This window comes from Eptatretus burgeri, chromosome 8 (assembly GCF_056783735.1).
Source record: "Eptatretus burgeri isolate ZD-2024b chromosome 8, Ebu_testis_v1, whole genome shotgun sequence".
NCBI lineage: Eukaryota > Metazoa > Chordata > Myxini > Myxiniformes > Myxinidae > Eptatretus > Eptatretus burgeri.
Window position 1 is genome coordinate 8,585,247 of NC_140968.1, and position 18,086 is coordinate 8,603,332.

Here is an 18,086-nt window from a genome sequence, read left to right on the forward strand (position 1 = left end):
ACCTCATGACATCACCATGTAAGGATTGGTATCCTTTAGATTTTCCTGTGAAATGATGTCTTTAATTCGTTGGAAACTTACTTCTCCTTTTGTAACTCCAAACGGAATTGTGGGAACTGATAAAGTCTCTGACTCACCTAAATTGCTGCATCGGGTTTGTCTTCTTCCGTGATATGAATCTGGTGGTTGGCACGACACAAATCTATTGTCCTGAAGACTCGGAATTTAACATCATTTCCGACCATCTCGTCTCTGTGTGGCAATGGATATACATGGAGTTGTGAGTAATCAACAACCATTCATCTTTTATGTTTTTGATTTGATGTCACCAGGACTTGCACGTGCCATGGTGAGTCGCTGAGTTGTGATTCCTTCATCGAGTCGTCTCTTGGCTTCAGATGTGAGGAATTTTTCATCGGTGTTTGAATATCGCTGAGACTTGATGGCGATTGGTTTGAATTCGGGAGATACATTTTCAAACAGCAAGGGTGGCGATACTGTAGCGGTTGTTATTACACTTACTGTCAAAGGAAGTTTTTCTCCACCAAAGGGTATCTCGACTTTTGAGTGCTGCTTTAATCCGTCGTGTCCCAAGAGGAGATCTGCACATAAATCCTGGAGTACCAGTAACTTTACAACACGACAGGTGAATCTCATGTTGGCGAGTTCAATTTTACAGAATCCCTGCACTCCAGACTGTAATGAGGTTGAAGCCATGGTTACTTTATTTTCGGCTGGGTAGACCTTCCAGTTATGGTCTTTTACCATTGCGCTGCTGATAAAACTCTCGGAGCTGCTAGTGTCGATCAATGCTTCCACAGCATGTCAATCTACCTGTACTTTTACAATCGCTTTTCATAAACAACATGGTTAGGTGGCCACAGTAGGGTGAATATACTGATTCTGGCTCACTTTTCCCAATGTAAGTGAATGGGGGATTTTCATCGATTTATATTTTTTCCCGAAAAATAAACCCCCACTTTTTTTCCCAAGGTATATTTATTTGTCTCCCCTTTTAACCTCAGGGCACTTTTCAAATAACCAATGCAATAAGATAAAGATTTGTTCAAGTAGTAAAGCAGTAATGTGATTTGTTAAAGGTGATTCTAAAGAAATATCTGAAACATGTAAGCCGAGGGACACTCCTTTTCAAATAACCAATGCATATTGTTTAGCTCACTCATTGAACCGATAAAGATTTGTTCATTCTCAAATTCCTTCAATAGTTTAATTTTCTTTGCACAATAATCCCCATCTAAAATATTTAAAAATAACACATTTAAATCTTTATATTTTTTAAGATACCCCTTTTGTGCCATTACGAAATGATAAACTTCTCTCAATGCTCTTGTTTGACCACCTCCTGAGCCACATATCATTTTGAGATTATAGTAAATTGTTTTTCCATTGTTCAATTAATAACCATCAAAGTTTTCAGTCCATTCAAGGATATTTATTTTTTTCTTTACATCCTCTAACTTACTCGTTTTTAAATTGATTCGCTTATTTGTTTTATTTACCTTTGTTTTCGTTATATTTTCAATAAGACTTATTTGATATTTTTCACATTCATTATGTTTTCCATTTATATATCAAGACTGAGATTTTCTGCACTCTTTCGTTTGATTAATACTTGGTTTGACCATTTATATATTGTGAAAAAACGCGGCGGTAGCCCTTCAAAACCCTAACCCATCTTCCAATCATTAAAACACAATCTATTCTTACACTCTATCATACAATATCCAGATGGAACATGATATATTCCATTATCTAAAATAAATCTCTTATCATCAAAGGCTCCTAATGCCTTTTTATTTACTTCTTCACCATATATCTTATGTTTATAACTTCTTATTGTATTCATTTTCCTATATTCTTTCTTTTTCATCGAACAATTATAATAATTTCTAAAGGTCATTGATTTCTTTATTACATATTTCTTTATTCCCTTTAACCTCTTATCAATCTGATCACCATACTTATAAGCAGATGCCTTTGCTCTCAATCCAATAAACTCACTCATTACTTTTCCACCCAACTCATCCTTAAACTTACCAATAACCTTTTCATTCTTTTTGGAAAATAACTCACTCTTCTTACTAAAATTACTTGTGTCATATACTCCAATATTTTTCTTCATATCTTCATAAACATCATCAGTTTTTATATCGAGGATAAAACTCTCAGTGTCCATATACAACAATCAAACATTTTCACCATACTCTTTCTTTAAGCCATTATACAAATAATCATACATCAATATCTTTGATAAATGAAGAACTGCTGTTCCAATATAAATTGGTTTATCCATGACAATACTTTCCTTTTTCATATGAATAGCAGAAAGGTTCTCTGAAAAAAACCTCTTCTCTCTCAAAACTTGGTTTATTTATCAATCTCGAAGCTTCTTTCCAAGATGTTGTGAATCTAATGTTTTGCCTGTTTCTAACATTTTCCAAAGTCTTTCCAAATACAGCATTATTCATTAATTTATAAAAGTCCCCTTCAAATTTTACTTTTGTATTTGCTCTCATATCTGTATTGAATTTAATATGCTTTTCCATCCATGGACTTTGTTTAAATTTTAAAACTCTATGAATTTTAGCTACTCTCAACCCAGCAGATAAATATAGTCTCAAGTTCCTTTGATGCAAAACATATCCCTTTTTATCATAGAATGTTGTTAATAACTTTTCTGTTGATTTACCTTTAATATTAAAACTTTTATGATTATCACTTAACCATTCTTTCTTTGGGGTTTCTTTCTCACATGCAAAAGGAAGGTCATTATGCTTATTATGAAGATCACTCTGGTAACTCAAATCAATTTCAAAATAATAATCTTCTTCTTCCTCATTCAATTCCTCTTGAGAAGAAATAACAATATTCATCAAAGCCTTTTCATAATTCTTTTCTTCCACCCTTTCAAATTTACCATAAGGCAGAGATTGAGACATTGTCCATCCATACAAATTATTAGCATCAAAATACATCAAATAATTGCTATCTTTTTCACTCTCATAATTTGGAAGATATCTATTATTTGCTTTAGCATATCTTTTTGAACATCCTTGTGATATTCCACCTCTCTTTGGCTTCTCAATCATCAAAAGCATATCTTCATCACTGATTAAATCAATATCTTGTTTTGTCATTTTCAACATTGCACTCCAAGCCAAACCAAGAGCTGTGAAATAGTGGGCAGGATCTAATCCATCACAATTTTTATTATGACAGAGTGATCTAAAAGCTTCAACCACATCAGCGAACAATAAAAAAACCATCTGTTTTTAGATACAAATCATGATATTCTCCAAGGTTCTTTATCTTAAATATTTTCCAAATTTCTTGTGCGTGTTTATATTCCTTATCACTTATCTATTCTTCATAAAGGTTATTATAGAAACTTTCTTTTGAAGGAAGTTGTGTTTCTTTAAATCTCATAAATGAATCCATATAATCATAAGGATAAATTCCCTTACTTGTAAGAATTTTCTCTTTACTTTGAATTTCATTCCTTGTTTGAATTTCCTCTCGAGTGAGAATTCCCTCTTTAATCAGAATTTCATCTATAATCAGAATTTCCTCTTTAGTTAGAATTTCATTCATTGTTCGAATTTTCTTTATAATTAGGATTTCATCTTCAGTTAGAATTTCTATATTAATTTCCTCATTAATTATAATTTCCTCTTCACTTTGAATTCTCTCTTTAATCTGAATTTCCTCTTTTGGAAAGAATGAATTAAGATTTGGAAAAGAGCCCGTGGAGCTTAGATTTGATGCGAGGTTGGCTTGTGGTGTTCCCATAAACTTGTAAGAATCTAGAAACCTAATACGAGTTAAAGGTTTTGTGAATATCATTTTTGTAAATGAAATATACTTTTGACTTGTGTTTGTTATGGCAGAAATATTCCCTGGTGTTTTTGAAAGTTCATTTATAAATAGATGTGTATAACAGTTGGCGCTGTTGTGAACAAAGACTGGAATAAAAGAAGGTAATTTATAATTAAGATTACAACAGGAATGAGCGGGACCTCAATATTTACCAGGAAGATGACAATGATCCCGAACTTTAGACTCCTCAATTTCCTCCTCACAAGTATGACAGATATTGTTCTTTCTAAATTCTAATTTTTCTTCTTCGGTTAATTTCATCGGTTCATTTGTTTCTTTCATTAATTTAGTTAGTCTTCTACAATCCTTTTCTAATCGTTTTACAAACTCTTGTGAAGGTTTTTTCCACTATAATGTTCAAGTTTATTATACTTTTCTCCAACAGATGATTTGATATAATAACAGAAACCACAAGGAATATGTTTATTTGTATGTGATTCTTTTGGATTAGGAGAAGCAGTATTTATCTTTTTTTAGGATACATTCAAAATCAGCATATATCACAAATGGGTGCATGATAGATTTATTATAATATTCAAAAGAATTTATTATAATATTCAAAAGAAATCTTTTCACCAGGTTTAGGCATTGTAATTACAGCTGATTTATGATTACTACAATATTTTGAATGTTGTGATCGTTCTTTTGTATGAAATGAATGAAGACATCGCTTCCAAGGATATATTTTGTTTGATGTTCTGAATACCTGAGAAGCGGTTTCCACAAGCGAAGGTGGACCACAGTTGATTCGAGGGTCAGCAACAGGGATTGTGTAACACCCTTGACGTTCAACGAGACAGCTCTGGGAACAGCCTGGTACAACCGCTCAAAGTCACTGGCCCAGCGGGCCTTCACTTCAGACTCCTCTGTCAAGAGCCTACCACTCTCTGCTCGAACTGCAGTGCTCCGAGGGATGGGCTTGGATGAACGCAATGCGCGAATTCCCCTGTAAGCGGGACGAGAATCACCTGTCCACAGGTGATGCTCTACCCCCTCACAGATTCCTCGCACATAGGTCTCCTTGTCCATCCGAAGTGCACGTACAGTTTTACGCCTCAGCTCCCCGAACAGCTAAGCTCTGCCATTCAGCCAGGCACTGCGACTCTGGTCAATGGTATCCAGTGTCCCCTGAGAGACAAAATTCTTCTTTGCCCTACGGTGAGTTCCAAGGCATCCACCGGCAACATCAAGGATGGTGGTCTTGAAGGCACTCCACAACTCTTCAGGACCCCCCAAAGCACCCAGACGCCCCAAGTGTCCACTCAGCCTGTTCGCAAACTCCTCAACTCCTCTCTCATCCCTGAGCTTGCCAACATCCAGCCTTGGCTGGGATGGTACCATTCTCCAGGATTTAAGGTGCAGCTTTAGAGTTGCAACAACAAGCCTGTGGTCAGTATTGAGGAACTGAGCACTCCGGTAGACCCTGCAGTTCTGGATCATCCTCCAGCGACCATCAATGAGGACATGGTCAATCTCCTTTGCCGCACCGCCAGTGTTGGAATACCAAGTCCAGCGATGAGCTTGTGGGCGCTGAAACCATGAACCAGCCACCCTAAGTCCATGGCTTCTTGCAAAGTCAAGGAACTTCGTGCTATTCTGGTTCATAGTTCCTGACCCATGGGGACCAAGACACATCTCATAACCATCCCGATCAGTTCTAGTCAATGCATTGAAATCCCCCAAGACAAGAAGTGTATCTCGTCTGGGGCACTGATCAACCACAGACTCGAGCGTGGCGTAGAATGCATCCTTCACGGTGAGATCACTCGCCTCAGTCGGAGCATATACAGAGACCAGGGAAATGACACCGAAGGAGTGACGAATCCTAAATCTCATAATATGCTCGTTGACCGGTGTTACCTCAATTATCATTGGGGTCAGCTTATTGGACACAGCTACAGCAACTCCTTGGTTATGGTAACCATCAGAGCGACCAGACCAATAGTAGGTGTAATCACCCACCATTATCTCGCCGCAATCCGGTCCCCGAACCTCAGAGAGAGCTGCAATCCTGATGTCCAAACACTTGAGCTCAGATGATAACAGAGACAGGTGATCATCCTCTCTTAGGAATAGGACATTCCAGACACCCACCCAAAGGGACCGCTTCAGGTTGACCCAAGGAGACCGCCGTCTGGTGGACGACACCTCAGCACCACTCCGACACACTCTCCCGCAATCTGACCCAGGGATGTTACCCCGTGGTTTCCCTCCTATCATCAAAGATTGGGGGTCCCGAAGGCTTTGCCCCAATCCTGTCATCCGGTGAGCTGCCCTGCGAAGGGAAGCTGTGCAGGAGGTACTCCCACGAAGTGGTTTTTCAAATTTTTTTGCGTTTTTGTGTTTTGCGGAATGAAGGGTTTTACAGTGGCCGGAGTGCAAATCCTGCCACCAACCTCCTCATAAAAAGTAATCCAACTGCAGGAGGACGTCCGCAGACACAGTTGGGCACTAGATGTGGATGGCCGTTGGTTCACAAGGAGCTCCTTCGCCCTTTGACAGGTTTTGTTTTTCATCCTGCTGGGTGTCCATTTCCAAACACCCTCCTCACCAGAAAACCTGGTGGGGGAGACGGTTTAGTCGCCGACAACCCGACCATGGAACAGGTTAGTACAGGTTTACATGGTACCTGTAGCAGGTCACAGATCGAACCTGACCTGACAGCTGACAAGTCTATTAGCAGTATTTTCGACAAGACTGCTGACATCGTTTTCATGGAGAGGATATTGATGTTAATTCAAGTTTTTTATTGTTTCATAAAAGAATGGAGGAGAGAGTGAAGGCATTTCTAATGATTCTTTATGTTTTAAAAATTAAGATTCAAATGTGCATGTTGGAAACTAAAAAGGTTTTTGCACTCTGTTGGAATTTTTCTCATAAATAAATGAGTTATCGTCTCAAATGTAAAAAGAAAACTAATCCTAAAAAATCTCATATTTTAAAAGTAAAAATAACAGGGTTATACAAAAAGGTATATGTTCGGTGTGTGGTTCAAAAAAAAATCAATTTATCTCCAAACACAAGCTCGGAGGAGATATACAAAAGTTTTTATCAGGAAGTAAATTTACAACAACTGGAATACCAGGGGAATTACATCTACCAGGGTATTCTTTCTGTGATCCAGGCACAAACTTGGAAAAAAGATTAGTTGAGGCAGACAATCCTAAACCATGGAGCAAACCCATCAATCGGGTTGATGAAGTATGCATGAGGGACGATATTGATTATGGGAATACCACAACGTTGGAAGAAAAGCATGAAGCCGATAGAGAAATGTTGTATAATTTGTCTCTGATACAAAATCCAACCTTGAGAGAAAAAGTTGATCGGTTCATCGTGAAGAAGATGATCAGTGCTTAATTGAAACTTGGACTTGGAAATTCAAAAAACTTATAGGCTCAAATGATGTCATTAAGATTGAAGAGCAATTAGCTGATGAATTACATAAACCAATATTCACAAAGTTTCGTAGAAGGAAGGTTTATTCCAAGGAAGTAGATTATATCTGGTCCGCTGATTTGATTAAACTCAATAATGATAAGGGGTACAAGTATGCTTTAACCGTTATTGATTTGAGGAGTCGATACGCATGGGTTGTCCCATTGAAAAACAAAACAGGTAATACTCTTATGTTAGCCTTTCAACAGATATCTAATAAAAGCAAGAGAAAACCTAAAAAATTGTGGACTGATGAGGGTAGAGAATTTTATCACAAGTCATTTATGAATTTTCTAAAAAATAAGAGTATTACATTTTCCAGTACCTTTAATGAAGGGAAGGCCGTTGTTGTTGAACGTTTTAATCGTACCTTAAAAGAGAGACTATATAAAAAATTCACACAACTCGGTTCACAACAATGGTCATCTTTTATTCAGGATATTGTGGATAAGTATAATGACACGATTCACACGTCAACAAATATGAAACCATCAGAAACTTTTACAAAATTAAAATATGAAAAGTAGATTAATGTCAGAAAACCAATGTTCAAAGTTGGTGATATAAGAATATATAGGTGGAAATCTCATTTTGAAAAAGGTTATGTTAAACGATGGACGAACGAACTTTTTAAAATTGTTTATGAAATAGATACGGTTCCTTGGACTTATAAGATATATGATTTGGAAGGGGAAGAGATTTTAGGTTCATTTTATTCACAGGAATTACAAAAGACAAAACTAAGCAGATAATACCCATGGGAGCAATGGGTTGGCGCTTCACTCCCTCCGACTATACACCTTTGTGGACACTCGAGGGCCAAGTCCGAGGTGTATCACAGTATATAATGTGTGTCAAGGGGGGACGTTCTTAGATCTGTGAACCCCAAACACAGAATCCTCAACTGAATAGTCAAGGCTTAACTTTTGTTTGTTGGTGTGTGTGTGTGTGTGTGTGTGTGTGTGTGTGTGTGTGTGTGTGTGTGCGTGCGCGCGCAATGGGAGCAATGGGTTGGCGCTTCACTCCCTCCTACTATACACCATTGTGGACACTCGAGGGCCAAGTCTGAGGTGTATAACAGTATATAATGTGTGTGCAATGGGAACAATGGGTTTCCGCTTCACTCCCTCCTACTATACACCGTTGTGGACACTCGAGGGTCAAGTCCAAGGTGTATAACAGGATATAATGTGTCAAGGGGGACGTTCTTAGATCTGTGAACCCCAAACACAGAATCCTCAACTGAATAGTCAAGGCTTAACTTTGTTTGTTGATGTGTGTGTGCTTGCGTGCGTGCTTGCGTGCGTGCTTGCGTGCGTGCGTGCGTGTCCCAACCCTCACATTCAAAATCTCAACACCAACTCAATCCTCTGCCCAACACAATGTCTTTTTCAAAATGAGATTTCCACCTATATATATTTTTTACGTTTTTTTTTTCTCTTCTTCCAATTCTGTCTTTGAAGGCTTTCAGGTTTGATGACGTAGAAAGGGGGAGTAAGCCTGCACTTTCTTCCCAGAACTAACAATATATATTTTTTATGTTTTTTTCTCTTCTTCCAATTCTGTCTTTTAAAGCTTTCAGGTTTCATGACGTAGAAAGGGGGAGTAAGCCTGCACTTTCTTACCAGAACTTTCTTGATCTTGCTCCCATCAAGCACCATCCGACAAAGAACTACATCGATAGGTTTAGATCCCGAAGAGTGATAGCATTTCAAGTCTCCAAAATAAACCCAACTTTCCAAGTCACCAAGGTATAACCACATTCCTGTTGAGTTTCCAAGATATGTATCACATTGTGAGTTATCAAGCCAGAACCCACATTTCAAGTCTCCAAAATAAAACCAACTTACAAAGTCTCTAAAGGATAACTCATTTCCTGATTTTTTTTTTCAAAATTTGTGAGTCTCCAAGGTGGGTCCCATATTTAGAACCATTTTGGCAGAACCCTTTTCCTGAGTCTCCAAGGTAGTAATGTAAACCATCAAGGCAGAACTCATTTACTGATTTTTTTTTCAAAAATTGTGAATGTCCAAGGAAAAACTTGTATTCTGGCTCATCAAGGTATAACTCGTTGTGTGGGTATTGTCTTGATAACTCGAAATGAGTGCTATTGCTGTAAAACTCTTTTTCAGGATTTTGCTGGTCTCCAAGGTGTAACTCTTTGGTTGGGTCATCAAGGATGAGCTCGTTCTGTGGGTCTTGGTCGCTCATAAGGTCTTCAACCAAGCCAAGAATTTGGCCCCAAGTTGTAGCAAAAGCAGTATTTTCATATTGTATTTCAGATACAATTTCCTGTGAGAGAAAATAATAGTGTATTAATTAAGTTATTTAATTATTAAATTAGTCGATGCTTAAAAGGAACTGAAAATAGGAAAATAAAAATCTGACCTCAACAGATAAGAGGTTTGAATGCAGTTCATCAACTTGAAGGTTTAGATCCAGACAAATATTCGAACTGCAAGCAAGCTCATCCCACTCAAGGACAGTACAGCACTTCATTGTCCAATTTTTTTTTTTTTTAGTGGAGTCTGGGTTGAACCTTTTATAGAGAAAGACTGGTGGGGGTGGTTTCCTTTGGAAATTTCCTGGGCAAGCCCAGGCAAGCCTTTGTTGGGAATTTTTTTCAAAAACATAACATTCTAGAATTTTCTAGCGATTTCTTTGTGAGTCAGAGATGAACTGGAAATGATGTAAGAGCAGGTGGGGCTTAGTAAAAGTGGGCGGGGCTTAGGGGAAGTGGGCGTGGCTTATGCAAAAAATAATCTGAGGCTCAGGAGGTGAATAAAGATAGATAAATAAAGTGAATAAAATAAAGATAGAAAAAGAATAACGGCGAACTCAAAGATGCACAGCCCGGCACACGAATAATCCCCTTTAGATATCGGTGGGGAAATCTAATCTGGACACACACTTATCGACATAACTGAGCTGAAGGACCTGAAGAGTGGTTTGCGAATTTCCACAACCGTAACAATATATATATATATATATATATATATATATATATATATATATATATATATATATATATATATGTGTGTGTGTATGTATATACACATAAGGTGTGTTCAAAAAGTATCCAACCTTAATTTTTCACGCGTAAACAAATGAAGCTAGGGAAGCGTGGTTTGGTGCACGTATGTAGGCGATCCTAATTTGTATGCGTCAATATTTTCCCGCCTGCAGAAGCTGTCAGTCGCTGACAGACCGCCGATGAGTGAGGAAGTGTAAGTGAGCGCCGTCATATTTTCATTTTTGACAAAATGACGAAAAAACTTGAACAACGCTACTGCATCAAATTTTGTGTAAAGTTTGGCGATTCCCAAGTGGAAACGATCCGCAAGATTCAACAGGCCTTCAGGAACGAAGCAATGGGCACCACACAGATAAAAGAGTGGTACAACCGCTTCAAAGATGGTCGCACATCAGTGGAAAGTGAAGCACGTTCTGGTGGGCCCTCAACATCCCGAAATGAGATCGTCATTGACCAATTGAGGACCCTGCTGATGCAGGATCGTCAAATCACGATCAGAGAACTTGCAGACGAGGCAGGTGTCAGCATTGGATCCGTTCATTCCATTGTGACTGAGGATTTGGGCTTAAGGAGAATCTCAGCGAAGTTCGTGCCAAAGCTGCTAACGATCGAGCAGAAGCAACTCCGTTTGGAGATCGCACAGGACATGCTGGAGACTGTGAACAGCGATCCCAACTTCTTCAACACAGTGATCACTGGCGATGAGACTTGGGTTTATGGGTATGACCTAGAAACCAAGTTCTAGTCATCACAATGGAAGCATCCAACATCCCCGAGGCCAAAAAATGCAAGAAAGGTCCGCAGCAATGTCAAAGTCATGCTGACCGTCTTCTTTGATTCCAGTGGCGTGATTCATCACGAGTATGCACCACACGGCACAACCATCACGAAAGAGTACTACCAAGAGGTACTGCGTCGCCTTCGTGACTCCATGCGATGCAAACGGCCGGACCTGTGGACAGCGGTCAATTGGCAGCTCCAGCACGATAATACACCCGCCCATTCTTCACATTTGATACAGAGTTTCCTGGCCAAACACAACACACCTGTGCTTCGTCAAGCTCCCTACTCTCCCGACATGACTCCATGTGACTTCTGGCTTTTCCCCAAGCTGAAAATGCCCCTGAAAGGGACCAGATTTCAGTCCAGAGAAGACATCATGCGGAATGGGATGGACCAGCTGCGTGCCATCCCAAAAAGAAGCGTTCCAGCGCTGCTTCCGACAGTGGCAAAACCGTTGGGAGAAGTGTGTGGCAGCCCAAGGGGACTACTTTGAAGGAGATTAGTGTAAGTTTGTTGTGTCTGGATACGAGTATTTTTTATGAACAAAGGTCGGATACTTTTTGAACACATCTTGTGTGTATGTGTGTGTATATATATATATGTATATGTATATATATGTATATATATGTATATATGTATATGTATGTATATGTGTATATATGTATATAAGTCTGCGTCTTCAGGTCCTTGTTGCTTCCAGTCTTGCTCCATGGATGTGAGACTTGCACTCTGACCAAGGATCTGAGACGGAGACTTAATTCCTTTGGTACCAGGTCTCTTCGGAGAATCCTTGGCTATCGCTGGTCGGATTTTGTGTCCAACGAGCGGTTGCTGAGAGAGACTCGGATGAGATTTGTTACCTGCATAGTCCGTGAGCGTCAGTTGCGGCTGTATGGACATGTGGCTCGTTTTCCTGACTCTGATCCTGCTCACCAGATTCTCTCAGCGAGGGAGTCTCATGAGTGGAGGAGGCCAGTGGGTCGACCACGTGCCTCATGGTTGCAACAGGTTGAACATCATCTCAAGGAGATGGGGATGGGCCTGGCATCTGCCTGGGGGATGGCCAGACGGAGGCCCCTGGAGTACCGGTGGAAAGTGGACGCAGCGACGTGCTGTTCTGGCACATGCTCCCATACCTGACCTGACCTGATGGGGAATTGGTGCGACTGAAGCGAGAGGTAAGGGCAGGCCAGATTAAAAGAGAAACCCTGGGACGATAGAAATAGGAAAGGAATATGAGGAAGAACTCGAGGAATACGGGAAGAAAATGGACGAAATGAGGAGGGAAGCATGGGAAAGTTGTGTGGAAAGGAGGGAAGAAGCATGCAAATTGAGAGAGGAATCATGGAAAAAATCTTCTGAGATACTGAAACACGAAACCAAAGAGAGAGGATTACAAAACAAACGGAGGATGTAAAGAGAGGAAAGAAAGAGAACGGAGAATGAAATGTTAAGGAACCACACAGTGCAAATCAAACAGTTAGAAGCCAAAGCAAGGTCGGAGTGTGCGGAGATGAGAAAAGAATTGGAAGAGAAAGCTTCTGAGTTACAGAAATACCAAAACAAAGAGATGGAATTACAAAACAAGTTGAGGATGGTGAGAGAAGAAAGAACGACAACAGAGAATGAAACGTTGAGGAACCACACTGTACAGATCGAACAGCTGGAAGCGAAGGCCAGATTGCAGAATGAGGAACAAGAAAGACGGTGGAATAAAAAACTGAAAGAGTATGAATTTGAAATTGAACGACAAAAGGAAAAAAATAGGTTGGAATACGAGGAGAAAGTGAAGGAGCAAGGAATGTGGCATGAAGGAGAAATCAGTCAATTGAAGGAGACAACGAGATTGGAGAGGGAAGAACGAGAGGAACAGTGGAATAGAAAACAACAAGAACATGAATTTGAGGTTAACCAATTGAAGGAAACTATGAGATTGGAGAAGGAGGGACAGGGGGTGAAAGAAATAAAAAAAGAAAGACAAGAACAATTAAAAAAGAAAGCAAGGTTGAAGTACGCAGAAATCGTGAAAGAACAAGGAACGAAACAGGAAAAATAACTAAGCCAATTGAAAGAAACGATGAGATTGGAGGCTGAAAAGCATGAGGAACAGTGGGAGAGAAAACAAAAACTATACGGGTTTGAAATTAACCAGCTCGAGGGGAGAGCAAAATTTGAGACCACGGAGATCGAAAAACTCTGGAAAGAAAACAAACAACTCAAAAAGCTCCGAGAGGAAGAACGACTCAAATGGGAAGGAAAATGGAACCAGGAAGAAACAGAAATAAGGAACAAGGAGAGAAAATGTATAGAGACGCGGGAGATAGAAAAATAGAGGAGAGACTGCACGATAAAGACGGGGTTAAGGACGAGCACACACACAGTAAGGTTGTGGAGGACCATGAGGGGGAGCTGGTGGACTGTTTAGGGACCTGGTGCGAGCAGCTGTATCGCCTCTTTCGGGAACGGAGGAAGACACTATTCTCCCTTGAAGCTGATCTCGACCAGGTGAGTTCAGTCGTGCCAAGCGGAGTAGAGGGGGCGAGTGCTGTGGATGGGTGCACACGAAGCTTGGGGGGTATGGAGGCCCCAGGAGCCCTAGAGGTGACCCGATTCCCCAGTGTGATTGTCCCGGTATGTGTGGTGGAAGGTGTGAGTGCGCCCCCAATTGTGAGAGGTGTAGTCACGAGTGTACGAGGTGCATGCTTCCCAGCACTCTGGGTGTGAGTGGAAGCCCGTGTATGAGTGAGACACCACGCATGAGTGTCACCGCGTGTGTGAGTGGTATGGTGTGCGTGACTGAAGCATGGTGTGTGAAAGGGACAGCGTGTGTGAGGTCGCTGTGTGTAAGCAAGATGACGGTGGGCATGCGCGAAGATGCAGCCGCGTCTCCCGGTGTGAGTGTAATGGCGCGGTGTGTGAGTCTCGTGAAACACAGGAGTGCGTGTGTGGAATGGAGCTTGAGTGCGACGGAGACGACGGCGACAGATGGACAAGGGCCGAGTAGCGGCCATAGCTATTTCGATGACTGCACCGGGTTTGCACACCGGCGAGTGCGAGGTCCGTGCTGTGGTACGCACGAAGCCGCCACGTGCGCGCTTGCGGGAGTGAAACCCGGTCCGGAAACGCCCGCGGTGAATGTTGCCGATCCCACGACGGACAAAAGCTGGGCTGGATAAACGGATTTGGACTGGACGGGTTCTCCATGCGGCCGTGTGTGTGAAGCTCCAACGGACAGAGCACATGTGTTCGCGAAGCGGAACCCCTCGAAACGCGAGGCTTGTTTTGAATGCGCAGTGGCGTCATGGCTGCGTGTATGGTTGGAATCCGGCAGGAGGGTGAATCCCTGCCGGATGGTGCTGTCCAGGAGGGACGAGCTACGCGAAGCGCGAACGTCCGCCATGACGTCACGTAAAAGAGCGCAGGTTGCAAGTTGCCGCACTGGTGCTGCGTATTTCAAAAAAAAAAGTTGAGCAAAGCAAGCCTCGGTTCGGGTAAACAGGATTCCCTGGGCAAGGGGTGGAAGACCCCCTGTCCTGGGCACAGGATACCACTAGTTAGGGGGAAGGGTTAGCTTAGCTCGACCAGCTTCATGGGGCAGGATAAGTCCTCATGGAGCCCGTGGAATGGATTAGGTAGAGGGATTGTCATCAGATTACTAACTACTCGCGCAGGTACTTAGGTAGGTCGAGTTTGGCGAACAACCCTATCCTGCGCGGGTGGCCGATTGGCACGATTGTGGTGTGGTCGAAAGACCCACCCGTGAGTAGCTCCTGGCGGTAGTTCCAAGGAGGGTCACGACTGAATTGTCCGTTCCGGTGGGCGACGCGGTCGCGATTTGAGTTTCGTGGCCGATTGCACGCCGGGCGGACCGAAATTCGGAACAATATATATAGTAGACTACTCGTAAGTCGTCACCATCGTGACCGAGAAAAAATAGACGACTTCGACGTGTGACGACTTAAGAGTATGCGAACATTCATGATTCAGATGATTCATGATGATGATTCATGATGATTCATGAAGAGGATGAAGATGTACATATATATTGTTGTGGTTTTCCGCCCGATCAGCATGCGCACGACCTTTTCACTCCAATCCAGGCCGCGTGTCTACTGAACGCGCAATCCAGTCGTAGCTTCTGGACCAACACCGGAACCCAGCCACGGGTGTTTTTTCACACCATCAACTCGCCAACTTTTCTGTATATATACATAAATTTGTTCGTGGACAGATTTATTTGTTAGCGCGTGGACAGAAAAGTTGGTGAGTTGATGGTGTAAAAAGACAGAAAAGTTGGCGAGTTGATGGTGTAAAACGCGCTACAGGGTCAATCGCCGAATTATAGATATACCGAACTCTTCGTGCAGACAGAAATGTCGGGAGTTTATATCTCGACGGGGCCTGCACGAAAACGAGCCTCTTAAGTGGCTCGTTCCGTATGCGAAGCCGAGCGGTTTTACTTCGCCAAATCCCGCCGGACCAGATGAACGTTTATCGGCTTTAATTAGCCAGCTAATTCCCCAAACGCATCATGGCAGTCAATGTAGGAAGGGTCGCAACGAGCAGGTGACATTCAACAATGGGGACATTTATTCTCACAGGCATGCAAGCAATGAATGAATGGGGATAGGGGACAGGACACGAGCAAATGCCGATAGCCCAGTTCTATTATGAAATGTAAAGCAATTACAACACAGGCACTTAACAGTTTCCTACTTATTAGACGGGCCCACGGACACTCGTACGTACACACACACACCCAAGAAATGGTGTCTGATGCCTTTAATACGGACTTCAGCTCAGAGGGACAGATGAGCTGCAACCCAGAACCTATCTTGAACCTCTCCACCTCGTGTGGTCTTCAAGCTGTTCGGACCCGGGCTCCAGCGAGAGCAAGCTGGATCCAATCGCTGTGAGCCACGGTCCTTCGCGAGCCCCAACGAATCCTCTCGCGCTTCTGAACACATGCTGGTGAGACGAGGCGCCGATCCTTCCCGTCGATGCATCGCTTCCCCGAAGAACCACCTCAAAGATGAGGCCAATGAGTCGCACCAAGCCGGAAACCAAGCAGAGCACAAAGAGCTCAACTCACCAAGAAGAGCCAGCCGAACCAAGATGAGGCCACGAAGCAGAACAACAGGCTCGAACCAGCTCGATCACCCTTGAACCAGGCCGGCACTCCTCGACCACCAGACTGAAGAAGAACCACGACAACTCGACCAGCTCCTCTGATGAACAACCAGCCAACAAAGCAAGGCCCAGAAGCAACTCTTTCGATCAAATAACAAGAACCTTTCTCCGATGAACCAAGCAGCCGAACCAACTCTCTTCCGAACAAAGCAAAAACCCACCCTAACCCGAGCCAAGCAAAAGCAAGAAGCCTCACTCAACCAAGCAGAGATTCTCTTCCTTATCCTTCTCCGCCCATCCCCCTCTTCTGGCATGACTCATCCCCCCCCCCCGCCGGTGACCGCACAACCGCAGGTGGGAGGGAGTTGTTTACGTCATGAATCTCACTGGATGTAGGGTTCTTCTTCCTCTTACCAGAAGAGGAGGAGGGGCATCTTCCTTTGTGTTGTGATCGCTCTCTCACTATTAAATTGAATCACAGCGCATTTAATCGATTTCTTCCCATTAAACAATGGAAGGTGAGCTATCTATGGAACATGCACTTATCGACATAACTGAGAACCTGAATGATGAAAGTGATTGATTTCCAAATTCGTAACTACATATATATATATATATATATATATATATATATATATATATATATATATATATATATATATATATACATATATAATATTGTAATGTAAAAAAAAGAATTACAACATAATGTAACACATCAATAATTTTTAATCAAAGTAAATCAAGTTCCATATGATGTACATTTTACACATAGGAATAATGGAAAAATACATTGAAACTGAAGCATAATAAATTTTGCAAGCACAATTATGTGAAGTTCATTTTCCTGCCTTTTTCTATGGGAAATTTGTCAATGATACTGTTTGTGTCAAGGGATTGTAGGAGGTCAGATTCAATGCATAGTAATGAAAGCGAGTTTAATCTGGTTTGTCCCTAAGTTGATCTCAGGTGATTCTTCACCCTCGATAGAGTAGAGAAAGACCTCTTTCCTTGACAGTTTGTCAAGGGGATGGTGAGGAACATTCTTACCAAGATACTAATGTTTGGAAAGGCAGTTGTCAAAATACCATATTTATACCTCAACAAAGTGGAAATGTTTGCCACTGACCTGTCAGATTCAGAAGACAAAATGTCTTCAAACTGCAAAAATTCATCCAAAACAGATGCATCCAGGTCACTGGAATAGGTACTGACAAGGAGTTCCAGTTGAGCTTTGTGGTCATCATAGTTCATACTGTCATACTCTGTTAAAAAGCTAAACAGCTTTTTTATTTCTGAATAGGCATTCACTCTGCGCTCTAATTCATTCCTAAGGCAATCTAATATTGTGTAAAAATTGTCCACCATGAACTTCTGATGTGGATCAAGATGAGTTTCTATCCCAACTGATTCATCAAATAATTTTTTTCTCTTTTGTTGTTCTTTTTGTTGTATCTGTGTAGATAGGCTCAGCAAAAGTCCTAGCCTGATCTTCTATTTCATCAAACTGATGCTGTCTCATTTCAGAGATGGAGATCAAACTCTCATACAAGTTCACAACTGATAGAAGGTCAGTCTCAACTTTTTGAAGTGATAAGCTGGTTGCATTAAACCTTGTCAAAATCTTATACCATATTACAGTAAGAAGTGCTGTTTCAAATGATTCCATTTGTTTTCTGAGACCTTCACCTTCAAGCTTTGTAGCCACAGTTTGTCCGCTGTAAGAACATATGTTCTCCAGTGATGACTTTATCTCATGGTAATGTAAAAACACTGCTTTGACAGCATCAGCCCTTGCACTCCA

At 41.6% G+C, this 18,086-nt stretch overlaps 1 protein-coding gene across 2 annotated transcripts in view; it reads left to right on the forward strand.

Annotated features, from left to right (window-relative positions):
• LOC147021048 (uncharacterized) overlaps positions 1-18,086 on the forward strand; it is a 160,643-nt gene that overhangs the window by 72,748 nt on the left and 69,809 nt on the right. The window contains exon 2 of one of the 2 annotated variants that reach the window (XM_085893571.1): positions 17,810-17,852. The gene's annotated coding sequence lies outside the window, so the exon portion shown is untranslated. Of the gene's footprint in view, positions 1-17,280; positions 17,853-18,086 lie in introns of those variants that run through there. The other variant, XM_085893570.1, reaches the window with a different exon arrangement.